This window comes from Equus asinus, chromosome X (genome assembly GCF_041296235.1).
Source record: "Equus asinus isolate D_3611 breed Donkey chromosome X, EquAss-T2T_v2, whole genome shotgun sequence".
Taxonomy (NCBI): Eukaryota; Metazoa; Chordata; class Mammalia; order Perissodactyla; family Equidae; genus Equus; species Equus asinus.
Genome location: NC_091820.1, coordinates 13,595,065 through 13,607,091, shown reverse-complemented (window position 1 = coordinate 13,607,091; position 12,027 = coordinate 13,595,065). Strand labels below are relative to the sequence as shown.

The following is a 12,027-nucleotide window of genomic DNA, read 5'->3' as shown; positions in this document are numbered from 1 at the left end:
GTGCAAAATAGAAAACTCAGGGAAGCGGGAGGCAAAACCTACGTGGAAAAGGAACCTGTTTCCAAGAAACCAGACTTTGGTGTCTCATGAAAGGATTTCAAAAAATTACACAGCAGGAAGCTGCAGGGCAGAAAACCTATTAATGATATTAATATTAATATATTAATTTTGGTAGTTTGTCTTAAATCTCCTAAGTTATCTCTCCTATTGAATACTTTTTCCAGGAGTGAGGGATGAGTGGTTTTTCTTTTCATCTGTTTGATAACCACCCCTGTCCCATTAAACAAGCATGAGTTAACACCTGGAAATAACTAAGGATGGCAAATCCAGAGAGGGAGCTCAGACCATTCAGTTCTGGTCACCATAATTAAGTCAAAGTCTCCATGGGCTACACTCCACAGAAGAGTCCTTCTCAGCTAATCGGCATCTCCACTATTTTGATAGTAGCTCCTACCTCCAACTTATGAGGGCTGGAACTAGGTACTCTTGAGCTTGTATGTAGAAGGGTTGTGTTCTTTGGTTCTACCACCTAGACACAAGCACACAAGTCCCTGCAGATGATCTATTGATTTAGAGTATTTAAGTTCATAATGTTGTTCAAATGGGCTATGGTTTTATTTCTGCCATGAATTAGTAACTGCCTTAGTGTAGTGTTTTAAAGCATCCTCTTTCCTGAGTGTTTGGTCCAAGGAACTAAAATCATTTTGACTATTTCTGATTAGATTTTTATATGATGAATGTAATAATCAGTTCATAGAATTTTTTTTTCTAAATTATCTAAGAAATAAAACTTCGAGAGAACTCCTCCCTCAGAGCATCTCTGCATGACCCAGCATGCCACTCCTTAACAGGTATAGATAGATAAGGTTAGGAAAAGCTACATGCTGGTGAAGCTTGTATGAACTAAATTATTCTTTAAAGGCTCTATTTAAATGAATCCTATTGCTTATTCAGAGTACAGCTTATAAGGACAGGAGCCATTTTTTGTTCATAACTCTATTCCTACTGCCTCAGTAATACTTGATAAATATTTGCTGTACTGCTAGCATCCCCCCATAGGCCTGGCATAAGCAAACAAAAATCCTCTCTAAAGAAATAATATCAAATTATTTTCACATATAATTTTTCAGTACAACATCCAGCACAAAGTCAAAGCTAACAAGGCAAGGAAGATACAAGACAGCATGAGAAAGAAGCATCCAAAACAACAGACGATAGAAGCAGACCCATAGGGACTCTTGCTTTTGGAATTATCGCTCCATGCAGGAGTACAGTGAACAACCTTGACTTCCCCAGAATAAGTGTGTGGCAAGACTGTGAGACCACTCGTTCATTCATTCAAGGGCATTTCTTTGATGAGGTCAAAATCAGCCCCAGTGGAAACAAATTGTCAGATTAAAAATAATATCTCCCCCATGAGTTCACTATATAATTCTTTTGACTTTTCTATACTTTTGAAATTTTTCATAATAAAGTGTTGGAGAAAAATGCGAAAAAAATTTTCTCCTTCCTTTTCTAGTCTCCCATTCTGGCCCTCCTACCACTGATTTTGAAAGGCTTCAGACTCCAAGTCATACCATTTTAAAATCAGCTACCACCAGTCATGCCCATCTTGTCCCTGACAAAAGATGCTTCTTGGATGCTTTCACTCTATTTCTGTCCCTGCTGGCCCCATCACTTATACCCCCAAATCCTTTCCCTAGTTTCCCATGAAACTGCTTCAATAAAAGCTAGAGTTATACTTATGACTAGTGTTCAGAACAAGAAATAACAGACATTATACTCAAAAGCAGTCAAAGAAATTTCTTTGGTGAATAATGAAGGAATATTTTCTAAACCCTAATCTTTCTTGTGGGGTGTGTGTGAGAAAAGTTCATTTCTTCACTTTTGTGGCTATGAACAAGCATTTCTCTAAAGATCTCAAGATTTTCCCCAACCTTTCTCTTACTGCCAAAATAAAAAAAATAATCCCTCCATTCCATATTTTACTTTCTTTCTGATTTTATTTTATATGCTGATGGGGGCTTATTTTGCTTCAAAACTTTCCAAAAGACATCTGTTAAAATGTTGTGGGTATTCCAGCAGGAAATGTTTTGAAAAATTGGCTTTGGTTTGTGATCTAACTGATACCACATGGCATTTATAGAAGTCGACTTTCAGAGCTGATTTATTACTATCATGCTGTCTTAAACATGAGAAATATTTACTAGAGAATGGATGTGGTGGTACATCTGAATACAGGAATAAAACCTTAGAGTGAAGACGTCATGTCCATTGCAAGCCACACTGGCTTCCTAGTGAGGTGATCTGGGCTCTTATTCTCATTCTGCCCTGGGGCTTGTTTGTCCTTTGATCAAGTCCCTGCATTTCTGAACATATTATGGCCTATCTGTGAGATGGAGGGTACCTTGTCTGCCTCAAATTTTTTCTTCACTGGAGTGTGTGTAAGTGTGGTCCATAAATATGAAGTGCTTTGACCTTTCTGGAAGGCTTAAAGGAGTCCAGCAATACCTTCTTCACATACCACTCTTGCTGCTACAATTACAGAGTGCTTTTATTATGTTGAGATGGTCCTGAAGTCTCCTACTGGCTGGCACTATGCTCTTATCTTCCAAACATGTTTAATAACATCATTTTTAACTCATACCATGCTGCTCCCTTTCTTCTCTCCTCAACTCCAACTTTCACCAAAGTAAACAACCATGGGAAAACAGAATGATGAGGTACGTATGAGTTTAGGACACATCTTATGCTTTCTCTGTCCCAAGCCTTTCTTCCCTTTCCTGGTTTATCCTTTGTCACCACTCTCTCCCAGGCAGCCAGGGCCTCCATGCTCCCCCAGAGCCTGAATGCAGCATCCCCGAGTGCCCAAACCCTTCACACTGCTCTCTCAGCCAGCTGTACAGCTAGCAGGAAGCCTGCAGCACTCACATGAATGTGCTGAGAACTCCTAGTGATAAATCCAAAGGAATAAATCTCTGTAGCAGAATTCTAGACCATGGTTGGTAGGCCAGGAGGGATTTGGTGACAGGTACCTACTGGGTTCTTCTCCTTCTTTGAACCACTTTATGTATTAATATCTATTTAAAACAACAAAGTACATAAATATTCAGACTGGGAAAAATAGCCTTATCATTGATAAGTCTGATTTTCCAAATCATACCCATATTTCTCTTCCCTGACAGATATTGCCACCACCACTTCCTCAGTTCTCCCGAGCACTTTGCAAAAGAAAATCTACAAAAGGCCAATAAGCACGTGCAGAGGTGCTCAACATCATTTCTCCTCAGGAAAATTCAAATGAAAAACATAGTGATATACTACTATATACTAGAGGGGCTGAAATTCAAAAGTTGAATAATACCAAGTGTTGACAAAGATGTGGTGCAACTAGAACTCTTATAAATTGCTGGTGGGAGTGTAAAATGGTTTAGCCACTTTAGATATTGACAGGATCTAATAAACTTAAACATATGTCTACCCTTTAATTCCTTCTTAGGTGTATGGAGGTAAGAAAAATGAGTACGTCCACAAAAAACCTTGCACAGAAATATTTATAAATATTTTTATATATAGCAGCTTTATTCATAAAAGCTCCCCGAAAAATCCCACAAATAGAAACAACTCAAATAGCTACCAACAGCAGAATGGATGAAGAAATCATGGACAACTGTATTCATACAATGGAATACTACACAGTAATAAAAAAAGAACACACTATTGATACATGCAACATCTACCCTAACACAGTATGTGGAGCAAAAGAAGCCAGACGCAAAAGTGTAAGTGCTTGTCCCCTTTTGAATCCCATCTTGTTGATAGATTGATAGACGTTTTGGGTATAAGATCAGCCCCTAGTGAGCAGAGCTTGAATGGCAATGGCAATGGCAATGGTGCAGTTTTACCCAAAAAGAGGCTTTCTGATAGACAGCGTGGAACTGCAAAGAATCGCCTTCCTTTTGATCTCAGCTGGGACTGAACGAAAATTCTTAGGGTGATGGAATGCACAATGATTTTATGTATTTTAAAGTTCAGGAACACTTTGTTTAATGGTGTTCTGTTAATGAAGCGATTTAAATGTGCAGAGCATAACAAAATTATATTTTGAGGCATGTGTGGAAATTAGTTGCCACGCGAATGGAAAAGAGGGCTCCAGGGAGGCCAGGGTGGCGGGGGGAGAACACTTCCTGCTTCTGCTCAGTTGTTTATTCACAGGAATTGCTCTGGACTGTCAAGAAAAACACAAAACACGGCCCACTGGACCATGATCACTGTGATGTTGATGCCAGCGAGTATCTTATTCATCCCCTGTGGCCAGCTTTGCCAATTAGTGGGGTCACTGCCAAAGGCCATTCAGCTCATCAATCCTCAAAGGTTGCTAGTACCAAATAAAAGACATGAGTGGGGAAAAGGCAGGCCAGGCTTTGAAGTGCAGGGAAGAAGGAGGCTTTGAACTCCTTCTTGCGCAAACAGCATAAATACCCTCACCCCATTCAGAGGAGCTGGCAGTGTGAGTCCCAGGATAGCCCAGAGGTGTGGGGAGAATTCCTCCCTCACCCTCCGCGCCTTGACCTCAGCTGGGGGTTCAGAGGCTTGCAGTAACTGAAGAGATGCTGCACGTTCGGTCTCACTCCAAGTGACGCTCTTCCCTCGTAACTCAGGTCAGATGCGGCAAAGGCTCAGTAGCGTCATGCTTGACCTTACCACAGCAAAGTTTTTAAAAATTTAAAAAGATAAGACCTTCTCACACATAAGCCATGCACATTCTGCCTTTATTTTTTTTTTCTGTTTTTTCCTTTTTTTTTTAGATTTTTTAAAAATTTTTTCCTTCTTCTCCCCAAAGCCCCCCGGTACATAGTTGTATATTCTTCATTGTGGGTCCTTCTAGTTGTGGCATGTGGGACGCTGCCTCAGCGTGGTTTGATGAGCAGTGCCATGTCCGCGCCCAGGATTCGAACCAATGAAACACTGGACTGCCTGCAGCAGAGTGCGCAAACTTAACCACTTGGCCACGGGGCCAGCCCCTGTTTTTTCCTTTTTTTAATTGACTCTTTTTTTTGAGTATAGCTCTATGAATGTTATCACATACATAGACTCATGTAACCCTACCACAGTCAGGACTCAGAACATTTCCATTTCCCCCCAAAGTCCCCCATGCTATCCCTTTATAGTTAAAGTCTCCCCCAACTCCTAGCCCCTGGAAACTACTAATCTGTTCTCCATGACTATAGTTTTGTCTTTTTGAAAGTGTCATATAAATGGAATCATACCTTTTGAGACTGGCTTCTTTCACTCAGCATAATGCCTTGAGATCCATCCAAGTTGTTGTATGTATCAGTAATTCGTTCCTTTTGATTGTGAGTAGTATTCCATTGTCTGCTTATACTTTGAACAATGAAATGTCTCAGACATGCAAGAGAATGTCAACCTGAGAATATTCTGTAATGATGTGTACAGACAAGTAATTTTATTGGCTGCTCCACAGCCAGGCTAATGTTTTAAAAAGAAAGAATTCCAAGGGGCTGGCCCCGTGGCCGAGTGGTTGGGTTCGCGCGCTCCGCTGCAGGCGGCCCAGTGTTTCGTTGGTTCGAGTCCTGGGCGCGGACATGGCACTGCTCATCGAACCGCGCTGGGGCAGCGTCCCACATGCCACAACTAGAAGGACCCACAACGAAGAATATACAACTATGTACCGGGGGGCTTTGGGGAGAAAAAGGAAAAAATAAAATCTTTAAAAAAAAAAAAAAAAAAAAAAAAGAAAGAATTCCAAAACTAAAATCTCCAACAAGGACTTTTCTCTATTTCTCACAGTATTTAATATAAACCAGACTCACTGGCTAATGCTTTCATTAGCTATTGTGCTGGCTATTACGCTATTGTCTGTCAGCTCCAAATCTATTCTTCCATACTCTGCTCTGTGATATTGGGACTCTGCAAACAACATTTCTTCCTCGCCAGCTGCTCCCTGTTAGGTTCTGCCCTAGGAATATCAGCTGCTTTCTGCAGTCACTATCTCTGTGTCACCTCAGTTTCCCATTTTCCATGTCAGTCTCAAAAGACTGTCCCTACATTGAATTCTCTCTGTTAAAATAACTGGTGTGGTTTCTGTTTTCATGATTGGACCCTCACTGATAAAGTATGTGGTACCAGACTTTCACCCCTACCTTGATTGTGTCTGAGGCATCTACTTCCGGTTCCTCAGTCCAATCAGGAAAATATGAACCAGTGTGATATTCCATGCATGTGTCAAGATGATAATGATCTCTGCAGCTTATGGCAGAGAACAGGAGAGCTGACACAGTCTCAAAAGCAAACTGCTTCTGGTGACCCTTGAAAATGGGTATAATGGGAAAAAGTATCTGCTGAGGTCAATACCTGTATCATTCCACATGCTAGGTGCTGTGCTGATTTGCTCCAAGAAAAATACCATATTGGAACAGCCCCTACAATTAAAGCCACAAGCTACTTAGAGCCAGTCTCCAAGATCTGTCTACCTTCTGCAAAGACCAAACAGATGAATTAAATGGGGAGTGTGATAGATATCGCCACTACTCCTGTGATCCCACATTTGAAACTAATGTCAGGCTCTTCTCTCCCTACTGTCCCAAGAGGGAACCTCTAGAACTTAAGGAAATCAATCCTATACATGCACAGTCTGCTATCTTCATAAAGCGCTACGTTTTCTGATCATGTTATTTCTGTGCTCAAAACCCTTCAAGAATTCCCTGTGCCTATGGAATAAATGCAAACTTTTTAGTCTGACATTCAAGATCCTTCAAGATCTGGTCTTTTGAAGCATTGCAGTCAAACCAAAATATTTGAATTCGTGTATACGTACTCCATCTTCTCCCGCCCCTGTGTGCTTGCTCTCGTGGTTTCTTCAGCCTGTAATCCTTTTCCTCCCAGCATTCATACCAAAATTCTTCAAGGCCTTCTCAGATGCTACCTTTACCATGAAGTTTAATCCTAACACCTGATACCATTCTAACATCACATACCAGTTAGGTATTAACACCTTATATTCAATACCATATAATTTCCTCTACTATCCACGTACTCAGGATAGCAGAGATTATGTCTCACTTATTTTTGGATCCCTCTAGTACTTATTAATAGTACATGCTCAGTTATTTTTTTTCCAAATAAAGGAATAAAAGAGAGGCCACGATGGGAGAGAGGGCATTCCAAGTGGAGACACTGTTTTGTGAATGCAGGATATTTTCTAGAGAAGCACGTGTAGTTTGGTTTGGCTGAGGTCTAGGGTCTGTGCAAAGGATTTGTGGGAGATCCATCTGAAAAGGTAAGTTACAATGAGATTGTACAGAGGCTGGAGAGTTGGGCTAAGGATTTAAATTTATTTCTTTAGGCAGAATGGAGGAATTAAAGGTTTAGGATTAGGGAAGAATTTATAAGATTCTCATGCCAAGGTTAGAATTTTTCTTAACTGGTTTAAAGGAGCAAACTAGATGAAATAAAGGAACCTATGGTGAAGCAAGAGAGACTTAATTTGGATGGACAGAACCATTTTGAGACAGATCATAAAACAACAGAATACTTCTGAGAAAGCTTGCGAACTATGAAGATATTTTATAAAAGCAAAACAAGACCTGTCTGGACACTCTGGTATACGTAATTCTTTTATAGCAAAGGAAAGGCTTGGTCAGCGTTTCTCTGTCCCAACTCTTATAAACCAATAGCATATTGAAAGTCTCTAATGCAGACCCATGGGGACAGGGAAGGAGGGGAGAGGCTGGATAAAAGAAGACAGAGCTGGGGATGGGAGAGAGAGTGAGGCAGTGAGAAGGTCCACCCAGGGCAGGTTAATACTGTTGAAATACCCCTCCTGCCAGCTCTACTCTTTAATCCTATCTCCTGGTGTAGAACTCTATTCTCAGTCTTCTAATTCTCCTGTAAGCAGTTTAGTTTTTCTCAAAAGTTGCTTCCTCATAAGACCTATTTTTATCTTCTTGATTGAAAATGAAAGAGTAAACATGCTCATTGTTTATAGCTCTGCACTATGACCAAGAGAGTCTGGGTCCTAGTTTGAGTGATTTTCCTCCGTTTACTTCCCAATAAGGCTGTTGGAGTGTCCCCTGCCCTTCAGATGCACCTCCTTGGTAAGAGGAAAAGTATGATTTGACAGTCTTTTGTCTTAAAATCTGTGGATGCCACAGTGTGATAAGTTAGAAAATCACTATCAGGCTATTAAGTGACAAAGAATCCCTGATATTCTTTCCTGGCTAATTTTATCAAGTCTGACACAGAATATAACTGTGAGCACAATATGTTGGAATGAGTTAACCGTCAATTCTGATGATAAGGATTCAGGCCTCAGTGTTCCTATGGACCAGATCAACTTTTGCCACAGGGCTCCACCTCATGTCAAGCATCTTCAGCCAATACCATAGAGACCATTAGACATTCTACCCCTAGATCACTGATGAAGCTTGGTGAGGGACACTTGGTAATAATGCTGGAGTCTCTCACCACATTTGAGGAAGGATGACTTCTGTGCCTGTCTGTCTAGACAGCAGAATCTAAGCAAGCACTTAGATGTCAAGGGTCCCCATGGACCTGACTGCAAGCTGAACCCAGAAATGGGAGATGTTTCAGCTCAAGTGCCAACTCTGATCGGTAGTGGCTGTGTGGACTATGTCAGAAAGAGTGCTGTAATCTATTGGAAATGCCTGCCTTAGGTGTGCACAGGGGAAGAGCAGGTAAATGTCCCAAGTATTTGCAGATCTGAGCCTGGATCAAGGGACCCGACTGATGAGAACAGATGAGCTGGACATTCCATTCAGCAGATGGTGAACTACTGTGACAAACTGACTCCACACTCTGAAGTGGGAATCTGTGACACTAGGGGCCAAAGTGCCATATACTATGGCAACTTCTAATCGGATTAGATTCTCTGTGGTCTTCTAAATTTCCCTATTTAAGTAAAGAAATTCTGAACTAAGCATTTCCTGGTTGAACTTACCTTCTCCTGAAGCCATATATCTATTATAGCACCTGGGTATAAGTCCACACCCAGGAACTGTGAAATATCCATGGCTAAATGTGTATATATTTTTTAACTTTCTATTTTGAAATAACTTTTTAGTTACAGAGAAGTTGCAAAGATAGTAGAGAGAGTTCCCATATACTCTTTATTCAGCTTTTCCTAACGTTAACATCTTACATAACCCTAGTACATTTACTGAAACCAGGAAATTAACATTGATTAACACTATTAACTAATCTATTAACCTTACTTGGATTTTGCCAGTTTTCCCACTAATGTCCTTTTTCTCATCCAGGATCCAATCTAGGATCCCACGTGATCTTGACACTTTTGAAGAGTGTCAACTGGCCACTTATTTTCTAGAATTTCCCTCAAGTTTGGGGCTGTCTGATATTTTCTTTTGATTAGACTGAGGTTACACATTTTTGGTAAGAATCCACAGAAGGGTCATCTCAATGCATCATGTGGGAGGTTCATCTATAGGTGTGCCCTGTTACTGGTGATGTTAACTTTGATCACTTGGTTAAGATGGTGTTTGTCAAGTTTCTGCAGCTAAAGTTATCATTTTCTCTTTGTAATCAACAAGTATTTTGTGGGGGGAAACTTTGACACTATGCAAACATCCTATTTCTCAACATAATTTCACCCAATTAATTTTAGCATCCTTTGATGATTATTGCCTGCAAAAATTATTACTGTTGTATTTAGCTAACAGTGATTTTTAAAATTTCCATCAATACTTCTACAATTACTAATTAGAATTCTTCTGTAAGGAAGAGCTACCCCACCCCCATGAATTTATTTACCTATCCCAATTTACTTATATCAGTATTGACTCATGGATATTTATTTTATTCTCTGTGTTATAATCCATGACTATCATTATTTATTTTATTGGTCAAAGTGTCTCAGATTTGGCCATTGGGAGCTCCTTCAAACTGGCTCCTGTGCCCTTTTGCTCTAATGCTCCCTATTATTTTTTGAGCAACAAGACCTGGTCACTAGATGTGCTCAATGTTACCAGAGTGTCATTGCTTCTAAGGCCCTCTCAGATGACAGAGCCAGGAAATGTATGTTCGTATACTCATACATGCACATATATACATATTTATTCTATGCCTATCCATCTGCATATACATGTATATATGTGTGTGTGTGTGTGAGAGAATATATGTATGAATTTGTATTGATTCTTTAAATTCTAATCCAACACCACAGGATTCATTCTAGACTTTCCTTATTTCTCCATTTCCTTATGTCCTTATAACTCTTTTCTCCAACAGTGACAAACTGTCATTATCCACAGCGTATTTATTTATTTGCTCAGTCCTATTATACACATAGTTTCAGAATTTCTAACCCATTCTTTTGTGAGGAACAAATTTACTAACTAGAGTACAATATTTGTGTACAGTTCCTTTTGTCTTTAGCTTTATACTGTTGCCTCAGGTGTGATTGCTCCTGAAGGAGCTCCTGCTTGGGGATGGGGTCTCAGGCCTCGACGTTACTGCAGAAGGAAGAGCTCGAGGAAATCCAGTAGAAGACCCGCTTTTCCCACCACCAGATCAACCAGCTTTACAGCCGGTTCACCAGCCTGGACAAAGGGGAGAACAGGGCCTTCAGCTAGGAAGATTTCCAGTGAATTCCAGAACTTGTCATCAATCCACTGGGGGACCAGCTCATCAGTGCCACCTTTCCAGAGGGAGAAGACCAAGTAAACTTCCATGGAATCATAAAAACTTTGGCTCATTTCCAACCCACTGAAGATAATGCAAAGAGCAAAGATAAGACTGGACCAGAACCACTCAACAGCCAAAGCAACAAACTGTACGTTGTTTTTCAACTATGTGATTTGGATAAAGATGACAAGATCTCTTGCTGTGAGTGTTCCAGGTGCTATGCAAGATGGTTGGAGTGAATATCTCAGATGAGCAACTGAGCAGCATCACAGACAGGACCATCCAGGTGGCTGATCAGGAAGCGGATGATGCCCTATCTTTCGCAGAATTTGTTAAGGTTTTGGAGAAGGTGGACGTAGAACAGAAAATGAGCATCTGATTTCTTGACTAAAAGGCTGAGACCAAACTGTTCCTTGCTCTCTTGTACATCTCCTTTCTCCAAAGATACTGATGCTGTTGGATGACAACCCCATGTGTGCTCCGTCAACACAAACCTGCCTTTGGTGTAAACAGGGCATTATAGAACGGCACACCCAGTCTATTTCTCTCCAGAATCCATTCGCTGGTTCTCCATTTATACATATCTCCCCCAGTTATGCTGCTGAATGCCACACATCCATCCAGTCTGAGAAAATGAGAGAACGACTCATGCTAACAACCAGCCAAGCAAGCTCTTCTACTGGGTATAGACTATAGCCATGCTGCCTTCCCTCCAGTTAGGCTTCAGCATGCTTCTTCAACTTTTTCCATACGTTCTTTGCTTCCTGCTTCTCTGTCACCCAACCTACCAGTCACTTGATCTTTCAGTGTTCCTGCTTTTTTTTTTTTTTTGAGGAAGATTAGCCCTCAGCTAACATCTGCTGCCAATCTTCCTCTTTTTGCTGAGGAAGACTGGCCCTGAGCTAACATCCGTGCCCATCTTCCTCTACTTTATATGTAGGACGCCTATCACAGCATGGCTTGCCAAGCAGTGCCATGTCTGCACCCGGGATCCGAACTGGCGAACCCCGGGCCACCAAAACGGAACCTGCGAACTTAACCCCTGTGCCACCGGGCCGGCCCCTTCCTGCTTTTTATTATGCCTCAAAATCCCCTCCATTCTGCCTGGCACCCCAAGCTGTGCCTGTTAAATATATGTCTAACTTGACAAGATGATTCTGTGGTCTGGCAGTTTTTATTTACCTTCGCTCGTAAATGGCCTCTGGGATGTTGTCTCCTCAGGAACTTTTCAGGAGCCAGCACTTCTCTCAGAAGAATGTGACAATCTCTTGGTCCCCTGCACTCTGCTTTGTCATCAAAGGGCTGCTGGATGAAGATGTTCTTCTTGAAAGGTGAAAGGTGTCA

The 12,027-nt window shown here is 41.1% G+C and overlaps 1 protein-coding gene and 1 pseudogene across 4 annotated transcripts in view; one reads left to right on the top strand and one right to left on the bottom strand.

Annotated features, from left to right (window-relative positions):
- The window catches only part of NHS (NHS actin remodeling regulator), a 335,826-nt gene that overhangs the window by 18,086 nt on the left and 305,713 nt on the right, over nt 1-12,027 (bottom strand). The window lies entirely within an intron of this gene.
- Nucleotides 5,529-11,074, top strand: LOC106825635 (calcineurin B homologous protein 1 pseudogene; annotated as a pseudogene).